This window comes from Manacus vitellinus, unplaced genomic scaffold (assembly GCF_001715985.3).
Source record: "Manacus vitellinus isolate BGI_N305 unplaced genomic scaffold, ASM171598v3 scaffold_38_pilon, whole genome shotgun sequence".
Classification (NCBI taxonomy): domain Eukaryota; kingdom Metazoa; phylum Chordata; class Aves; order Passeriformes; family Pipridae; genus Manacus; species Manacus vitellinus.
The window spans coordinates 3487421-3493565 of record NW_021940526.1 but is presented as its reverse complement, the minus strand read 5'-3'; the positions used below and the strand labels follow the sequence as shown (position 1 = coordinate 3493565).

The 6145-nt window shown below is 45.5% G+C and overlaps 1 long non-coding RNA gene across 3 annotated transcripts; it reads left to right on the top strand.

The window, feature by feature from the left end:
* The first annotated feature begins 545 nt into the window (after positions 1-545).
* On the top strand, positions 546-4721 carry LOC108640576. Of its 3 annotated transcripts, none has more exons than XR_001921271.2 (4): positions 546-914; positions 1816-1925; positions 3046-3167; positions 4553-4721. It is a non-coding gene; the product is annotated as an uncharacterized LOC108640576 (long non-coding RNA). The 3 variants fall into 3 exon arrangements; XR_001921272.2 differs by lacking the exon at positions 4553-4721 and adding an exon at positions 3869-3974; XR_001921270.2 differs by lacking the exon at positions 4553-4721 and adding an exon at positions 3320-3614.
* The last annotated feature ends 1424 nt before the right edge of the window (positions 4722-6145 follow it).

The window sequence follows — 6145 nt, the reverse complement described above, 5'->3', positions numbered from 1 at the left end:
GGCCGTGCAACACCAGGCTCCAGTTGAGCGCACAGCCTCGCACGGGCTCCGCAGCTCGCCGGGGGCTGGAGGAGGAGAAGGAAGGAGAAGGAGGGACGGCGGCGGCGGACCCTAGCAGCGCCGCAGAGAGAGCGGGGCGCTGAGCAGCACCACCCCCGAGCGCCAGCGCCCAGCGCCATGTTCGGCCGCCCGCCTCAGGAAGTGCGGGCAGCTGAGCGGCGTCCGCGCGAGGGCGGCGCAGCTGGGCCGGGGCAGGGGCGGCTCCTCCAGGGCGGCTCCGCCCGGGGACCGCCCTCCCCTCACGGGAAAACGCGGTCCGCGCGGAAGGGAAAGGCTCCTCTTCTCCTCACGGGCAAAGGCCACCTTCCCCTCACGGGAAAAGCTGCCCTCCCCTCCCCTCACGGGAAAGGCGCCCCTTCCCCTCACGGGCAAAGCCGCCTTCTTCTCACGGGCGAAGCCGCCCCTTCTCCTCAGGGGCGAAGCCTGCTGCCCCTCACGGGATAGGCGTCCCTTCCCCTCACGGGCGAAGCGCCCTGTTCCACGGACCCCGGGAAGGCTTCAACCCCGATCTCCCGCTCCAGGCACGGCCGCCGGGCAAAGCGCTCCGGCCCCAGCGCTGCGGTGGCTTCCAGGTCGCTCGGTCAGGTTTTGTGATCCTCCTCCTCGTATTGGGGCGTCCATAACGAGGAGGCCTGTTCGAGGTGCCGTGCGGTGAGAGCTGGTTGGAAGGCTGTGAGGCGCCAGCGCAGTCGGGGTGTGCTGTGGGATCACGGTAAAACAAGTGTTCCCTGGGGCCGGGAGGGATTGTCACGGAATCCCGGCATCTCAGAAGAGTTCGAGTTGGGAGGGACCTTTGGAGACCATCCAGCCCAAGGCAGGGTCACCTGGAGCAGGTGATACAGGAGCTTGCCCAGGTGGGTTTGGAATGTCTCCGGAGAGGGAGACTCCACGCCCTGCCTGGGCAGCTGTTCCAGTGCTCTGCCACCCTTAAGGTAAAGTTCTTCCTCATGTTGAGGTGAAACTTGTTGTGTTTTAGTTTATGGCCATTGCTCCTCGTTCTGTCACTGCTCTGCCCCAGGCAGGCAGCCCATCCATCCCAATGCATTGTCTACCCCATCCTAGACACGTAATTCCATGTTTTCCCTTGACTTCAATGAGATTCCTGTCAGCCCCATCCCTTTGGCTTGTTCAGGTCCCTCTGAACAGCAGCCCTGCCCTTGAATGGAATGATTGCACCCTTAGTTAGTGGAAATTAAGACAATCGACTTCCTTAGTTAGCCTGGTAAATAGACCAAAAAAAAAAGGAAACAAGACATCATTGTACAGGTCTGGGCTGCCTTCTTGTCCAATATGTAAACTCTTGTTTGGCTGGAGATTATCCTGGCTGGGAAGTAACTTGTGATGAAGGATTTTCTACCATTTACTGGGGGAAAAAAAAAAAAAGTTGATAAGCTGTCGCTAAAGCATTTCTACCTTTCTTTCCCCTCCTCCCCCCAGTAAGCAGTAGGACTTACACCTCTGGATTTTATCCCACTTCAACAATTTATTTTATGAGGCTCCTTTACATCACTCCCATATTTCCCCATAGGAATCTGGGCTCGATGGAACCATTCCTTAAAGCCTGAGTATTGCTCTGACCTTGACTTACTGACACTGGAGCAATCTCGGTGTGTTTGGGGACCGAAGCAGAAGGTGCCCATAGCACTGCTCACACTATGCAGAAATGAAACAATTACAGTGATTTTTCCTCTTTTGCTGCTTCTCAGGAGTCATGAGGCCTCTCCCAATGACTCAGTGACATTCTCTCCTCACTAGGTGTTCCAACAGTACCTGCCATTCCCAAAGAAGAGATCTGCTGACAGACATCCCTGCCTTTGTGTGCTGTGAGCTTCGTGCCACTGCAGTTAATGCCAGCTGAGGATTAAGTAAGTGAGAGCCTCTCAGAACACATATATCTGGTCATATTTTCCATGTGATACGCATACACTGAACTCAAAGTCTCTTTATGACAAGTTTTCTAATCCTTTAAATACTCCTGTGGTTTGTGAAAAAACAAAACTGAACCCTCTAATTTATCAGTGCCCTTCCTGAGTGGACAGTTTGAAAATTGGATGTGGTGTTTTAACAACGTTTAGACCTGAGATATTTAGGGGAAAGAAAGAAATGCAGCAGTAGCAATTATTTGAGAAGACACACACGTGGCTGAAGTTGCCTTGTGAGGAGATAATACAGAAAGCACTTTTTTTTCTGCTGCTGGTAAGAACTGGAGAAACCTGAGAGAAATGTTAGTTTTTCTATAGATTCTTTGGAGGAAGGAAAAAAAAAAAAGTGATTGGCCAAAATGGAAAAAGGTTTGAAATCTGGTGGAGCCAAATTAAGAGAATCTTTGTGACAACACTGTGCAAAAAGAAAGGCTGAGGAACATTTTATTGTGGGGTGGTGCAGGGTGGTGAATAATTATATTTGCATCGTTCAAGAACGTGTGAATGGATGGGGTGGCAAAACAGAGCTCCATGAAAGGGCTGAGGAGGAACATGTAAAATGATGGCTCCAGTTAAATGTGAATTCAAAAGAACAAGGGAAGAAAGACTTGACAATAAAAAGAGTAAAGGACTTTACCAGTAATTTTTGAGTAATTTCTAGCCACGTTCAACACAGAGAAGGTTTGCATTTCAGGCAAAGGCTGCTCAGGGACAAGCCAGAGTTGGTTTTGTTCCTAAAAGAGAACAGAGCGTTCCTGGAACAGGGGAGACATGACATGGTGCTGCTAATCCCTGGGAAGTAGGTCAGGCTTGCAAAGGTGGAAGAAGGTACAGCTCATTTGAACCTGATTAGGAGCATGAAACAGGAAAAGAATAGAAAGAGAAAGCAAGAAAGGGCCAGTTAGAGAGGACAAGTGTCTGAGCCAGACCTTTTATTACTCCTGTGATTACTTCAATTACCATGTCCCTTACAGAACTTACTCTCCTTTAGCTTTATTTGGCTTCTGTTAAATCTGTACCTCTTCAGCTTCTATGTGTGTGTTGCTCTGCTGGTTTTGCACAGACCTGGAGAGCTGTAGTTTTCCAACTTCCATAATCCCACTGCTGTTAAAGAAAAGGTTCAGGAATCAAGCTGTCACTTTAGGTTTCCACAGCTGTAGATAGAAGTGTGTCCATGAATATCAGGTAAGTTTTGGATAGAATTTGGAGAAAAAGAAAAAAAAAAAAAGATTAGTTCAATTCCATGTTTGTTTGTTTTAATCTTGACTATAAAATGTAAAGGTCAATTATAGTGTAGAGATGCCAATGTGTCTTTCTCTTGTTCTGTAAAACTGCAGGCACTCATGGCACAAATATTCCTGTGCTGGAATGATAATTTATTTACCTTGGTGACCAGTCCCTGCTCTGCACCAAAGTACATTGTTTCCTAGACTTCTGCATCAGTAATTCCACTGTTTCTCTTGAGGGAACTGAGGAAAAGTGTGCTTTGTGTTCTACAACTATTTTCTGTATGGGGAGGTTGGACTGGGTGATTCTGTGTTCACTGAACCAAGATTTTGCCTCCTGATCACATGGCTTTCCAGTGGAAAAATGAAGGCAATTAAAAACTCAGTGGTTTTAGGTGTGTGGTACAGAGGGTGTAGTTAGAAAATTCATTCTGTAATTTGTTTCTATTAGGTTTATTTTCTACTATACTGAATGTTGTCCTGTTATTGGTTTGAGCAGGTTTCTCTTGGTAAAGGAAGGTATTCCAGCATTCCTGATGTGTTTTCCTTCACTTTGTGCCATGATGGATTCGTGACACTGCCTAGAGCAGAATAAATTACTGTATCACTCATTTCCCTAAAACACACTCAGTATCACCATCCTTGTAATTTTTTTTGCAGTTCTATACTGGATTTCCAGAACTACCCTCCTGGGCTTTTGGAATCTGTTCTCGATGGATTGTTTGCAAAACTAGGAAATAAGAAGTTTTTTTTTATAATGCAGAGAGTAATCATTTTATATTTCTGATTTTATTTAAATTTGTACACGTGCCTAACAAAATAAGTTGCAATGTATTTTTCATGATGTGAAAGCTAAAAGAGATTTATAGTTTCAAACAAATAATGTAGTAGAGAGTAAACAATATGTAGCCAAAATAAGTATTTCCTGCAGTTTCTCACATGGATTTATTAACCATAAAACTCGTTGTATTCCAGGCAAATGGTTTAGTTTAGAATAGATAAATCTTTAAAACCACAGCACTGCAACTGTTGGGAAGTCACCACGGCCCTGCCTTTGGTAGCTAATTAAAATGAACCAAAGGTTTTATACTAGACTGACCAGTAATGTTCATATCTCTCCTTCAAAAATAAGACTAAAAAAACTCCTTGGAATATGAAATATTTAAAGAGCTTTCTTCTTCATATGAGTAGTGTTAGTGTGAATCTAATGGCTACTCACCAAAAGGTAGGTATGTAAGGAGAAGAGGAAATCATACTTACAAGGGCACTGTACCCATAATCCTTCCAGTTGAATGTGGCTTTCAAGAACATCTCTGACTAACTTTGAGCTCTGTTATTCTGCAGAAATGTGAACAACTGGTTGTCCTGTCAGGCTTTCTGATTTGGAAAGTTATCAAAGGTATTCAGCATTGGAAAATGTATCTTATTATCAAAAAATCCCACCATGCGCTTGTTTTTGCGTCTTATAGTAATGTGCAGTTCTTCCCTACCTTCCTGAATGGCTGTCCTTGATCTTGTAGTACTAAATAATATTAAAAAATCTGCTTTTTCATCTTTTATCTGAGTACAGAAGACACTTGGCTACCGAGATGAAGCCTAAAACAGAAGCACACCAGAGTACAGCAGTGCTCAGTGTCCTTCCTGCAGCCAGAGGTATCCCCAAGCCCCAGGGAGCAGGGATACCTTGTCCAGGAAGCGTGACTGCCTGTGTGGGAGCTGGAGGAACAGCTTGCTGCCTTTGGAAAGGTGACTGCTCAGCAGGGGAGCTGGGGCAGGAGGAAGGAGATGTGGAACCTGAAGGGCTGCTTGTTTCTACTGAGGTGTCTTTATTTGGTATCTTCATTCTCTTCCAAGGTACCAAAGAGAGGGACAGCAATTCATTTGCAAGCCTTATGTAATATCCAGCCCTGCCAAGAGGTGCATGCTGGGGGCTCCCTCTCCCCACACAGCACTCCAGGATTCAGGAATGCCTCCGCTTCCTTATCTTTGCAGAAGGCAAGCACAGACCTCCTACAAGATCATCTCCCACCTCTACTGTGCATCTGTTCATTTTCTGCCTGTCAAGGCTCTTCAGAATTTAAAAGATCTTGCAGGAGATAGGAGAACAAGATTTCAAGTTTGAGTGCATCAGATCCGACGTGAAACATGAATTTTTATTGCTTGACTTATTTTTCTTACTTTTTTCTTTTTTATTTTTTTTTTAAGTGGAAAAGAGAAAGGAGAACTGCTGCGTAGGGAACTGTTGCTTGCAGTATATCTTTCTCAGCAGTAAAAATATCTCCAAGACAGAAGTACAGTTCTCTTTTTAGTCCTGACACCTCCAAAGCCTGATATATGTGGCTGACTTAGATGGAAAGGTATTATTAGGTTTTTTCTTGGATTATGATGCAAGCTCAAGCTGGCTGGGCTCATCAGGCAGTAAATCCAGTGCAAACAGCTGGGGCCAAGTTCTGCTCTTGTCCATGTTGCTGTTTGTGGCTGTTTGGGATCCTGGTTCCCTTCTATCACTTGTGAGGGTGTACCCAGGGCATGACTTACAGTGCAACCTGTCATTGATAGATTAATTCTGACTACATGCTATTCAAGAAAAAAAAAAAAAGAGTTATTCTTCCTTACACAGCACAGGAATCCAAAATTCAGGCCTTAATCACACAGCTAAGATTTGTTAGGTATGGCACGGGGAGTTATTTATACAGGGCTTTTACCATCAGTGACTTCTTGTTTCAAAAATAAGAAAAATAAGCCCCTTTCAACTCCTTTCTGGTGTAAAGAAGTGAATCAAACTGTGTTAAAGCGTGTAAAGACCTGGAGATCTCCTGCTGCCCTCAGCAGGGACTGCACAAGGATTGGGTATCTGTGAGCACAGCCAGTGCTTTCCCTGTGCCAGGCAGTGTCCCAGCCTCACTGACAGCTCCCTGCAGGAATGTCAAACCCATT